This window comes from Phyllobates terribilis, unplaced genomic scaffold, assembly GCF_046119375.1.
Source record: "Phyllobates terribilis strain yellow unplaced genomic scaffold, ASM4611937v1 Scaffold_4__5_contigs__length_816908805, whole genome shotgun sequence".
NCBI classification, from domain to species: Eukaryota; Metazoa; Chordata; class Amphibia; order Anura; family Dendrobatidae; genus Phyllobates; species Phyllobates terribilis.
The window spans coordinates 535852831-535866923 of NW_027362764.1; positions in this window are offsets into that span (position 1 = coordinate 535852831).

A 14093-nucleotide genomic window follows, 5' to 3' on the forward strand; every position below is an offset into this window, starting at 1 on the left:
TTGTGGCATTACAGTGATTGGCTGGCCGCATAGCGTCATCAGGTCTATATCAGACCTGGTGCCACTGTGTTCGTCAGTCTACTCCGCAATCAGGCAGTGTAGGGAGAGGTGCTGCTGAGCTAGGGAGAGATTTGATTGTGTATTAGGTAGTGTATGGAGAAAACAAGTACATTACACATATCCATCTCAACAAACAGTCCTTCTGAGGACTAATCCATCTGCAGAGATATCAGGCAGGCAGTGTATATAGGCAGGCAGGCAGTGTATATAGCATATAGCACAAGAGGCTCCATTCCAGTTCTGCCTTCTGCCGCTGTTAGATATTTCTAGACAAAGGCCCAGGTCTCACGGGCCAGGAATAATTTTTTTGGATCTTAATCCTCATTATTTGCTTAAAAAGCAATCCAGAGAACACCGTTTTTCTGCGCCATTTGCTTGTTAGCACTGCAGAATACAGCCAGGTCCTTTCCATATTACAGCGCTAAAAATCCAGCTATTTAAAACTGTGGTTTGTCCGTCACACGGATCACATACAATTGCGCTGAAAATACTGCCATTTTTGGCCTCCATTCAATTTTTTTTCACTGTGTCAGCAAAGTTTTTGACACCGGTTTGCTGTTCAAAATAGTTGCCTACAGGCCAGGTATTTAAAACTGTGGTTTCTCAGCCACATGGATCACATTCACATATAATTGCGCTGAAAATACTCCCATTTTTGGCCTCCATTCAAATTTTTTTTCAGTGTGTCAGCAAAGTTTTTGACACCGGTTTGCTGTTCAAAATAGTTACCTACAGGCCAGGTAATTAAAACTGTGGTTTCTCCATCACACGGATTACATATAACTTCGCTCCAAATTCAGCCATTTGTAGTGAGCGTGGAAGATATTGTCCTCCATTTAAAATGGGCAAGGTGCGTGGCAAGGGACGGGGAACTGGACGTGATGGTGCATGCAGAGGCCGAGGCCAAGCTGAAATTGTGCCACAACAAACACCCACTAGTGATGAGCTAGCATGCTCGCTACTGCTTGGTGCTCGCCCGAGCATCTCACTGTATTTCCGGGTTGCTCGGGCGGGAACTCGGGTCCCCTCCCTGCATGTTTGGCGCTCTTTAGAGAGCCAATGAACATGCAGGGATTGCCTGCCATGCACTGTAATGCCGTAGCCATGTTGGTTGTGGGCATTACAGTGATTGGCTGGCCGCACAGCATCATCAGGTCTATATCAGACCTGGCGCCGCCATGCTCGTCACAGTCACTCCGGATCAGACAGTGTAGGGAGAGCTGCTGTTGCGTTAGGGAGAGATTTGATTGTGTATTAGGTAGTGTAGGGAGAAAAAACGTACATTACACATATCCATCTTAACAAACAGTCCTTCTGAGGACTAATCCATCTGCAGAGATATCAGGCTGGCAGGATGTATAGGCAGGCAGTGTATATAGCAGACTGCAGTGCATATAGCACAAGAGGCTCCATTCCAATTCTGCCTTCTGCTGCTGTTAGATATTTCTATACAAAGGCCCAGGTCTCAGGGGCCAGGAATACTTTTCTTTGGATCTTAATCCTCATTATTTGCTTAAAAAGCAATCCAGAGAACACCGTTTTTCTGCGCCATTTGCTTGTTGGCACTGCAGAATACAGCCAGGTCCTTTCCATATTAGAGAGCTAGAAATCCAGCTATTTGTGTTTTCTCCGTCAAACGGATCACATATACGTTGTCAGAAAATACTACCATTTCTGGCCTCCATTAAAAATTTCCTTTAGTGTGTTAGTGAAGCAATTCACCGCAGTTTGCTGTTCAAACTACTTACCTACAGGCCAGGTATTTAAAACTGGATCACATATAAGTTCGCTCCAAACTCAGTCATTTGTAGTGAGCTTGGAAGATACTGTCCTCTATTTAAAATGGGCAAGCCACGTGGCAAGGGACGGGGAACTGGACGTGATGGTAATGGTGCATGCAGAGGCCGAGGACAAGGCCGTGGCAAGGCGAAATTGTGCCACAACAAACACCCACATCTTCTCCCCTGACCTTTCTGTCCCAATTTCTAGGGGACCGCAGCATACCACTATTGAACCCCGAGCAGTGTCAAAAGGTTGTTGGTTGGATAGCGGATAATGCTTCCAGTCACTTAGCCACCACCACCACCACTACCACCCTGTCTTCCACACGGTCAAGTCTCAGTAGCCGTGAGTCTGGACCGCATATTCCTCACCCTGATCCTCCTTCCTCCCACCATACCGAGTACCCAGAGACAACTGATCCCACACTTGGACACTCTGAAGAGCTGTTCACTTTTCCATTTATAGATTCGGGCCTCTCGCCCAGTCCACTTGAAGCGGGGCAAGAGGAGATCGCGTGTAGCGATGCCCAAATATTTGAGCAGCCACGGTCACACGAAGGCGACGGTGGGAAAGTGTCACATGAGGTGGACGATGATGAGACACAATTGCCAGAAAGTCAGGAGGAGGACCAGGGTGCAGAAGTGGAAGACGAGGTGGTGGACGATATAGTAACTGACCCAACCTGGCAGGAGGACATGCAGAGCGAGGACACACAGGGAGAGGGAGGAAGAGCACCCCAACAGGCAGGAAGAAGCAGTGTGGTGGCCGCAGACAGAAGGCAGGCAACCGTTCACCGTAACACCAACACGAAGGAAGTTGCCAGTACAACTGTTAGGTCTTCCCGAGTCTGGTTGTTTTTTAAAGACTCTGCCGATAACCCCAAAAAGGCCATTTGCGCCACCTGCCAGGCCAGCATCAGCAGGGGTGGCAAAACGACCAGCCTGACCACCACCAGCATGATCAGGCACATGGCAGCAAAGCATGCGACTTTGTGGGCCGAACCTCAGGGTCCAGGAACAGTGTCTGCAGGTGGCACCATTGCTTCTTCCGCTGTTGTGCATGCAAGCCAATCCCCTGTCCATGGTGCATGCGAAGATGCCTCCTGCCCTGCACCTGTTGTTGCACACTCTCATGTAGCAGAATCGGGAAGCACGTCCACGTCCTTGTCCCAGCGCAGCGTTCAGTTGTCCATACCCCAGTCCTTGGAACGTAATCGCAAATATGCAGCCAAAGCCCCACAGGCCACACTACTAAATTCTCACATTTCACGACTGCTTGCGCTCGAAATGTTGCCTTTTAGGCTCGTGGAGATGGAAGCATACCGCAACCTGATGGCGGCGGCCGCCCCTCGGTACTCGGTCCACAGCTGCTGCTATTTCTCCCTGTGTGCCGTCCCCGCATTACACAAGCACGTGTCCCAAAACATTAGCTGTGCTCTCAACAACGCAGTTACCGGTAAAGTCCACCTAACCACGGACACGTGGACAAGTACTTGTGGTCAGGAACGGTACATCTCGCTGACGGCACACTGGGTTAATGTAGCGTCGGCGTCCCTGCCCTCTGCTAGGCAGGGACGCTGTTCCCCTCACCTCTCTGCTCCGAGCCCGGCGTCCTCCTCCCGCTCTGCTGGCAGCGCGCGCTCCTTCCCGGCCACTGTGCTTAGGGCGCGCGCGCTCCCTCCCTCTTAAAGGGGCCGCGCGCGCCGTCCTAAGGAGTCCCCGGCCAATGGCCGGAGGACTTCACCATATATAAGGCACCTCCTCCAAAATGGAGGTGCCCGAGCAATGTTGTTGCACTGTTCACTACTCTGCTTCAGCCCTCAGGTCCCGTTGCCAGTTACCTGTCTGATTCCTGCCAGAGTCCTGCCAGTTTGCTGTCTGTTTCCTGCCTGATATTCCTGCTACCTGCTTGCTAGCCTGAGGTCCGACGGTCTGCCTTCCTACTCCTGTCAGTCTGTCTATGGACCAGCTTGGCCGCTCACCTGGGAGCGCACATCTGCTACCTGCCTGCTAGCCTTCCTGGAGGCTCTGCCGTCACGTGCTGTGACCACCTGCTATTCCAGAGACTCCTGCCCGCTCACCTGGGAGCGCACATCTGCTACCTGCCTGCTAGCCTTCCTGGAGGCTCCGCCGTCACGTGCTGTGACCACCTGCTATTCCAGAGACTCCTGCCCGCTCACCTGGGAGCGCTCCTCCGCTACCTTCCTGCTTGCCTACCTGGAGGCTCCGCCGTCACGTGCTGTGACCACCTGCTATTCCAGAGACTCTTGCCCGCTCACCTGGGAGCGCTCATCTGCTACCTGTCTGTTGGACTTCCCGGAGGCTCCGCCGTCACATGCTGTGACCACCCGATTATCCAGAGACTCTCGCCTGCTCACCTGGGAGCTCACGTCTATCATCTGCCGCCACAGGTCGTACCAATCCTTTACCCAGAGACTGCCCCGGTCACTTGCTGTGACCTCCTGCCCGTTCATCCAGAGACTGCCCCGGTCACTTGCCGTGACCTCCTGTCCTTTCATTCAGAGACTGTCCCAGTCACCTGCTGTGACTGCCTGCCCGTTTACCCTGGTCGCCACCCGCTCCCTTACAAGGACCGCCCCCTTGTATAGTAGCTCAGAGGTTCCGCCTCCCAGACCCGTTACAGTTTGCTCGGGCCATGGAACCCGGTGGCACCCAAGCTCCCTCGCTCTCGGACCTCTGTCATGAACTGTCCCGTCAGAGGTCCCAACAGGAGTCCATCCTGGGTCACCTGCGGAATGTCAATTCTCGCCTGGACACTCTGACTGCTCCACCAGCAACCACCGCCAGTGCCATGACTCGCAACCCGGCAGCTCCGCTGCCCACCAATACCATGGTATCCTACCCCGGACCCCGGCTTTCTGCACCTCCTCGCTTCGGAGGCGACTCCGCCCAGGCTCGGGGCTTCATAAATCAGTGCACCCTGCACTTTGAACTCCTGTCCCACCAGTTTAACTCCGACCGGGCCAAAATTGCCTTCATCATGTCCCATCTTACCGGGGAGGCCCTGGCCTGGCTAAATCCTCTATGGGAGAGAGGAGACCCCCTGGTGTCCGACTTGCCTGCCTTTCTCATGGCTTTCCGGAAAGTCTTCGACGAACCCGGACGGAAGACCTCATCCGCATCATCTCTGCTACGCCTCCGTCAGGGAAGTCTCACCGTGGGCCAATATGCCATACGGTTCCGTACCCTTGCCTCGGAGCTGGCCTGGGATAACGACGCTCTGGTATCCGTCTTCTGGGAGGGTCTGTCCGGCCGTATTAAAGATGAACTTGCCGGTCGGGACATTCCTACCACTCTCGATGACCTAATAACTCTTGACACCCGGATTGACCTACGGTTCCAGGAGCGTGCCAAAGAGGTCACCCGTGAGAGGAGGTTTCCACGTCTAGCTCCTACTTGTCAGAAATCCGTCTCTCCCCAGGTACACTCTCCTGAGCCTATGCAGGTCGACCAGACCAAGATGGTCAAAACCCGTCAGGACTTACGCCGTGCCGAAGGGAGCTGCTTCTACTGTGGCAGTAAGGAGCACCGGATCCGTACCTGCCCGGAGAGGTCAGGAAACGCCTGTGTCTAGGTTCGCTCAGAGAGGTCAACCTAGACAAGAATAAATCCTCTCCATCTCTGCTACTGTCAGTCTCTATTATCTGCGGGGAGAATCGTTATTTCGAACTAGCCCAACTTGACTCTGGAGCAGCCGGGAATCTTATCTCACAGTCCCTGGTAGAAAAATACCGCATTCCCACCAAACCTCTGGCTGTACCATTATCTGTCGCTGCTGTGGATGGGGGTCTCTTACCACGTCCCATCCAACTCATCACCGAATCCGTAACTCTGCAGGTGGGAATGCTGCATTCTGAGAGCATCTCTTTTCATGTTCTGCCTGGACTCTCTCACGCCCTCTTACTAGGTCTACCTTGGCTCCAGAGACATGCACCCGTGCTTGACTGGCAGACCGGTGAAGTCCTTCGCTGGGGACAGGACTGTCATAAGACTTGTTTGGTTCCTGTTCATCCCGTCCGTCCTTCTCCTACCCCAACTAATCTACCTGGACTTCCGATTCCCTATTGGTCATTTGCTGATGTCTTTAATAAAAAGGAGGCAGAGACATTACCCCCTCATAGACCATACGACTGTCCTATCGACCTGTTACCCGGTACTACTCCTCCCCGTGGGCGTATTTACCCATTGTCCGCTGCTGAGACCCGGTCGATGTCCGAATATATTGAGGAGAATTTGGCCAGGGGATTCATCCGGAAATCTACCTCCCCGGCGGGAGCAGGCTTCTTCTTCGTAAAAAAGAAGGACGGCTCTCTTCGTCCCTGTATAGACTATAGAGGCCTTAACCAGATCACGGTGAAGAATAAGTACCCCCTTCCGCTCATTCCAGAATTATTTGATCGCCTGAGGGGGGCTAGAGTCTTCACCAAACTGGACCTCCGTGGGGCGTACAACCTGGTCCGTATCCGTCAAGGGGATGAATGGAAGACTGCATTCAACACCCGGGACGGCCACTATGAATATCTGGTAATGCCCTTTGGTCTCTGTAACGCTCCTGCCGTCTTTCAAGAGTTGGTCAATGACATCTTCCGGGACCTTCTCTACTCCTGCGTTGTGGTGTACCTGGACGACATCTTGGTCTTCTCTCCGGATCTCCAGACTCACCGGAGGGACGTTCGTCAGGTCCTGCTCAGGCTCAGGCAGAACCACCTCTTCGCTAAATATGAGAAGTGCCTCTTTGAGCAGACCTCGCTTCCGTTTTTGGGCTACATTATTTCTCAGACCGGCCTACGAATGGATCCAGAGAAACTGTCTGCCATCGAGAAATGGCCCCGACCGGAGGGGTTGAAGGCCATTCAGCGGTTCCTGGGCTTCGCCAACTACTACCGCCTCTTCATACCGCACTTCTCTTCCCGGACTGCCCCAATTTCCGCGCTCACCCGTAAGGGTACTAATCCCAAAGAGTGGCCGCCCGAAGCAGAGGAGGCCTTTCTTTCCTTAAAACAGGCCTTCTCTTCCGCCCCGGTGCTGCATCGTCCGGACGGCAACAAGCAGTTCTTTCTGGAGGTTGACGCCTCCTCCTCTGGAGCCGGAGCTGTACTTACTCAAAAATCTTCTTCCGGGAGGATGGTAACTTGCGGCTTCTTCTCCAAACTCTTCTCCTCTTCTGAGCGCAATTATTCCATAGGAGACCGAGAGTTATTGGCCATCAAGCTGGCATTGGAGGAGTGGCGTTACCTACTCGAGGGGGCTCTTCATCCGGTAATAATTTACACTGACCACAAGAACTTGGCTTATCTCCAGCATGCCCAGAGACTTAATCCGCGCCAAGCCCGGTGGTCCTTGTTTTTTGCTCGCTTTGATTTTGTTCTACATTTTCGCCCGGCTGACAAGAACATCAAAGCAGACGCCTTGTCCCGATCCTTTCTGGTATCTGATCTTGAGGAAGAACCTAAACATATCATCGATCCCGCCAGAGTAATGCAGGTGGCTCCCGTGAGTCTAAATCGTCTCCCTCCCGGTAAGACGTTCGTATCGGTACCTGATCGGGAGAAGATCCTACACTGGGGTCATTCGTCTAAACTAGCTGGCCACGCCGGTCAGAAAAAGACCCTCCAGCTTATTTCCCGGCACTACTGGTGGCCTAACCTGCGCAAGGATGTAATAGACTTTGTTTCTGCCTGTGTGTCCTGTGCCCGCAACAAAGTTCCGAGACACCTGCCAGCCGGTCGCCTTCTTCCTCTGCCAGTACCTGCTGCCCCCTGGCAGCATATAGTGATGGACTTCATAACTGATCTTCCCGTCTCTGCCGGTTGTACGGTCATTTGGGTGGTCGCTGACCGCTTTTCCAAGATGGCTCACTTCATTCCCCTGCCAGGCCTCCCGTCTGCACCCGAGCTGGCTAAAGACTTTATCCGCCACATCTTCCGTCTTCATGGCCTGCCCCGTCACATCGTGTCGGATCGTGGGGTACAGTTCACTTCTCGTTTCTGGAGAGCCACTTGTAAATTGCTAGACGTCACCCTGGACTTCTCCTCCGCTTACCACCCACAGTCTAATGGTCAAGTGGAGCGGATCAATCAGATCCTGACCAGTTACCTCCGGCACTTCGTTAATGCCCACCATTCTGACTGGGTGGATCTCCTGCCATGGGCCGAATTCTCGTACAACAATCACGAGAGCGAATCTTCCTCCAAATCCCCGTTTTTTGTAGTCTTCGGTCAGCATCCTCGGATCCCGTTTCCCGTCTCCACCTCGGTGGACAATCCGGCTGCGGAATCTCTTGTTAACAAATTTTCCTCCACATGGGAGAGTACCCGGTCCGCACTCCTTCTGTCATCCGAGCGTATGAAAAGACATGCTGACAAAAAACGTCTGGATCCTCCTCAATTCCGTCCAGGGGATAAGGTCTGGCTCTCGTCCAAGTATGTCCGGCTCAAGATTCCTTCCTATAAGTTAGGGCCTCGGTTCATCGGTCCTCTGGAAGTCATCAGTCAGATCAACCCGGTGGCCTATAAATTGAAACTCCCGGCCAACTTGCGGATCCCTAACTCCTTCCATGTATCTCTCCTCAAACCTGTGGTACTTAACTCTTTTTCCAAGTCTACAGGCACGCCTCCTGCTCCGGTTTCCGCTGAAAACGAATTTGAGGTAGAGAACATTCTGGCCACCAAAAGGGTAAGAGGGAAGACCTTTTTTCTAGTAGATTGGAAGGGGTTTGGTCCTGAAGAGAGAACGTGGGAGCCCCGGGAGAACATCCATGCCCCTCTCATCCTTGCTAAATTTCTGTCTGGCCTAAAAAAGGGGGGGCCTAAAGGGGGGGGGGGTACTGTAGCGTCGGCGTCCCTGCCCTCTGCTAGGCAGGGACGCTGTTCCCCTCACCTCTCTGCTCCGAGCCCGGCGTCCTCCTCCCACTCTGCTGGCAGCGCGCGCTCCTTCCCGGCCGCTGTGCTTAGGGCGCGCGCGCGCTCCCTCCCTCTTAAAGGGGCCACGCGCGCCGTCCTAAGGAGTCCCCGGCCAATGGCCGGAGGACTTCACCATATATAAGGCACCTCCTCCAAAATGGAGGTGCCCGAGCAATGTTGTTGCACTGTTCACTACTCTGCTTCAGCCCTCAGGTCCCGTTGCCAGTTACCTGTCTGATTCCTGCCAGAGTCCTGCCAGTTTGCTGTCTGTTTCCTGCCTGATATTCCTGCTACCTGCTTGCTAGCCTGAGGTCCGACGGTCTGCCTTCCTACTCCTGTCAGTCTGTCTATGGACCAGCTTGGCCGCTCACCTGGGAGCGCACATCTGCTACCTGCCTGCTAGCCTTCCTGGAGGCTCTGCCGTCACGTGCTGTGACCACCTGCTATTCCAGAGACTCCTGCCCGCTCACCTGGGAGTGCACATCTGCTACCTGCCTGCTAGCCTTCCTGGAGGCTCCGCCGTCACGTGCTGTGACCACCTGCTATTCCAGAGACTCCTGCCCGCTCACCTGGGAGCGCTCCTCCGCTACCTGCCTGCTTGCCTACCTGGAGGCTCCGCCGTCACGTGCTGTGACCACCTGCTATTCCAGAGACTCTTGCCCGCTCACCTGGGAGCGCTCATCTGCTACCTGTCTGTTGGACTTCCTGGAGGCTCCGCCGTCACATGCTGTGACCACCCGATTATCCAGAGACTCTCGCCTGCTCACCTGGGAGCTCACGTCTATCATCTGCCGCCACAGGTCGTACCAATCCTTTACCCAGAGACTGCCCCGGTCACTTGCTGTGACCTCCTGCCCGTTCATCCAGAGACTGCCCCGGTCACTTGCCGTGACCTCCTGTCCGTTCATTCAGAGACTGTCCCAGTCACCTGCTGTGACTGCCTGCCCGTTTACCCTGGTCGCCACCCGCTCCCTTACAAGGACCGCCCCCTTGTATAGTAGCTCAGAGGTTCCGCCTCCCAGACCCGTTACAGTTAACATAGTGGAAGCCGGGACCCAGTCGGACCTTGGGACGGAACACGTCCTCCCGATGCAAGGATTGCGGGCCCTAGGTCAATCAGGGTTGCCCCCATGGTCTACAGCTCCTGCACCTCATCCTCCTCAGCCTCCTCCTCCTCTTCAGCCTCCATCTCCGAAATGACCACATCAGTCACCAGCTGGAAGCACTGCAGCACTGCCTCGGCCAAGCGGCAACAGTCTGTGCTGAAGCTAATGTGCTTAGGTGAAAAACCGCACAATGCTGAAGAGTTGTGGACAGCTCTGAAAGAGCAGGCAGATCTGTGGCTCACACCGCTGAACCCACAGCCAGGCATGGTCGTGTGTGACAATGGCCGGAACCTGGTGGCGGCTCTGAAGCGAGGCGAGCTCACACTCGTACCATGCCTGGCCCATGTGCTTAACCTCGTGGTTCAGCGGTTTCTCAAATCCTACCTGGAGCTGCCAGATCTGCTTGTTAAAGTACGCCGCCTGTGTGCCCATTTTAGAAAGTCAGCTATAGCTTCCGCCGCCCTTTCAGTGTTTCAGCAGCATTTGCAGCTTCCGGCTCACAGACTGGTGTGTGAAGTCCCCACACGTTGGAACTCTACACTGCAGATGTTGGGAAGGATTTGTGAGCAGAAGAGGGCAGTTGTTGAGTACCAGCATCAACAAGGCCATCGCTATTCAGTTCAGACTCCACACATAAGACCTCAGGAGTGGACATGGATGTCAGACATATGTACCATCCTCCAAAACTTTGAGGACTCCACCAAGATGGTGAGCAGCGATGACGCCATAATTAGCATCACCATCCAGCTTCTCTGTCTTCTGAAACGCTCTCTGCTCACAATCAAAGAGGATGCATTGCAGACGGAGCATGATGAGATGGAGCAAGGAACCATACAGGGTGATTACACACAGCCAAGCCTCATCTCATCCCAACGTGGATTGGGTGACAATGAGGAAGAGGAGGAGGAGGAGGAAGGACAGGAGCTAGTTTCATGCACTATAAACGGTACTACCTGCACAGCTGTCACACCGTCTGTTCAGCGTGGATGGCCAGAGGACAGAGAGGAGGAGGAGGAGAGGAGGAGGAGGAGAGCATTGTCAGTCATCCTCTTGGTGAGGACACAGAAGTCTTGCCTGTTAGTAGTCTGGCACGCATGGCTGAGTTTATGTTACGCTGCCTTTCCCATGACCCTCGTGTTCTCAAAATTTTGGGTGACAGTCATTACTGGTTGGTGACACTTCTAGACCCACTCTACAAGGAGAACTTTATATCTCTTATTCCTGAGGCGGACAGGTCTACAAAAATGGGGCTGTACCAGAAGGCCCTTGTTGCGGAACTATTAAAAAATTTCCCATCTGAAAACGCTGGCGGCAGAGGGCACACTTCGTTGAACAACCAAGGAGTACAGGCGAGAGAGACACAACTTCAATCCAGCAGAGGCAGGGGAACACTGTCAAAGTTCTGGGAGAGTTTTCTCAGACCCTCCCATCGCACAGGCCCTGAGGAACGGGGTACTCTCACAAGGAGTGCAAAGTTTGGGAAGATGCTGAGGGAGTACCTTGCCGACCGTACCAATGTCCTCCGTAATTCCTCTGTGCCTTATAATTATTTGGTATCCAAGCTGGATATGTGGAATGAACTGGCTCTCTATGCCTTGGAGGTCGTGGCCTGTCCTGCCGCCAGCGTTTTATCAGAGCAGGTTTTTAGTGCCGCTGGTGGAATTATAACTGATAAGTGCATCTGCCTGTCAGCTGAAAATGCTGACAGGCTGACTCTTATAAAAATGAACAAGGGCTGGATTGGGCCAGACTTCTCAACACCACCGAATGATAGCAGCATATTATAAACTCAAATCCAGTGTCTTTTTTTGGGAGGTGTATTCCCATGCACCTCCTCACACCCACACATGGGTATATGCTTCCTGATTTTGGCTATTTGCTCTTGTGTTCTTCCTTCTCCTCATCCTCCACCACCATATCACCAGGGTGAACGTGGTCCGTGATGCAACACCCACATAATTTTTTTAAAGGGTGTTTATGATGCCCGTAAAAAATATTTTTTATACAGTTTGTTCATGTATACCCCCCAGGGGTAAATGTTTGTCAGCCCATACACTTAGTGCATGGGCATTACAAGTATATGAGGCCCGCTCCTTTCTAATGGGAACATTAGAAATTTTTGGCTACCCTTGCATTCACTGCATAGGCAAACACAATGGGAGACCCACTTCCTAATAATGGGAACATTGTTTTCAGGAGGCCCTCTGACCTCCACGTGTCTTCCAAGGGGCAATGGAGTGCCTCCCAATTTTTGGCAGCCCTTGCATTCACTGCATAGTCAAACACAATGGGAGACCCACTTCCTGATAATGGGAACATTTTTTTTCAGGAGGCCCTCCTCTACTTGTCTTCCAAGGGGCATTGGAGTGCCTCGAATTTTGGCAACCCTTGCATTCACTGCATAGGCAAACACAATGGGAGACCCACTTCCTAATAATGGGAACATTGTTTTCAGGAGGCCCTCTGACCTCCACGTCTCTTCCAACGGGCATTGGAGTGCCTCCAAATTTTTGGCAACCCTTGCATTCACTGCATAGGCAAACACAATGGGAGACCTATTTCCTAATTTTGGGAACATTGTTTTCAGGAGGCCCTCCTCTAAGTCTCTTCAAAGGGTATTGGGGTGCGTCCAAATTTTGGGCAGCCCTGTCACTCACTGCATACGCAATAACAGTATAGGAGACCCACAATTTAGTAATGGGAACAATAAAACAGCCGGCTGATGGTTCTCTAACAATAGAGAGGGCCGACTGCTGGCCCTTTAAGAATAGTAAAGGCTGCCTGATGGCCCTATAAAAATAGGCTTTGTGACATTCAGAGTCCCTTCTTCATAAATGAAACACAATGTGTCTGATGATATCTCACACACCACATGGCCAGATAAGGTTGTAAAATGTTAAAATGACATTTCCTGGTGAATGCAATTGTCACGGTTGAAAGCAATGCAAAAGTGAAAAAACGCATCAAAAATGCTACGTGTGAACATAGCCCAAAGTGTGGAGGAGCATTTTTGTTTTTGGTTATTTATTTTGCTTTATATACATGTCATTAACCTGGAAAGGATGTTCCTTAACATATTTCCCAGGAAAATCCATTTTGGTTTCGTTTTGGTATGTTTTATTGTGAGTCCGTAAAAGTGGCGTAATACCTCTGACAACGTTGTTGATAGAAGTGACATGAGAGTCATAAATGCTTCCAGGGGTCTTCCCCATGCGGTCCCCATGTCATTTGAGCACTGTTCCCATCGATTTGGGCAATTTTTAGGCCATCTGCAGACCGCCGGGGGGAGCCGCCTTAAAAATGCTCGTTTTTCCCATAGACTTACATTGGGCTCGTTGCACGGGTCGAGCACCCGAGTATTCCAATGTGTTCGACCCAAGCATCGAGCACCCGAGCATTTTAGTGCTCGCTCGCTCAAGTCCTCTGCTGTGTGCCTTTGAAATCAATCTTGCAGCACTTTTTTTTTCTTGTGCAATTACTGAGATTCAAACAAAAACAGCAGGGCCCATGGCATAGAACTGTGTTGTGCACTGCTTGTATTGTGCTCTATGCAACAGTATCCCTTCAATCTCTTTTTTCACTTGCTAATGTGATACAGCAAGCAAGAAAGCAATCCCTAGTAGCCAACCTTTTGGTTTTGTGGGGTTGAAATTCAGCTGTATGCAGAATCTGCCAGGCTTCTGAGTGCAGAGCACAAAAAAACTTTTTTTTTCATTTGCTAATGTGATAGCACCAAGCTATAATAGCCCACTTTGCCAATTTTGTGGGTGAAATTCAGCTGTATGCACAGCATTTTTTCTGTTGCTAGCCAAAGTCCACAAAATATTTTTTTGTGTCGCAAACATGATACACTCTGCTATAACAACCTAGTACTTTAGTGGCATTGAACTTCAGTTGTTTTCAGAGTCCAAAAAATATTTTTTTCTGTGACAAACGTGATAGAGTTTGCCATAAGCCATCTAGTCCTTTTGTGGTGGAAAAATTCAGCTGTATACAGAGCTTATGCACAGTAAAAATATATATTTCTTTGCTGTGACTACCGTGATACAGCAGGCTAGATCTGAGTTTGAAATATCTTGAAGCATATATTCAATGTTATGCAGGCCTCATCCACAGTAAAAAAAAAATACTTTCTTCTGTCCCTAACATTATACAGCCGGGGACATCTCAGTTTGAAATTGTTCGTAGCATATCTACTATGCTATACAGGCCTTATCCACACT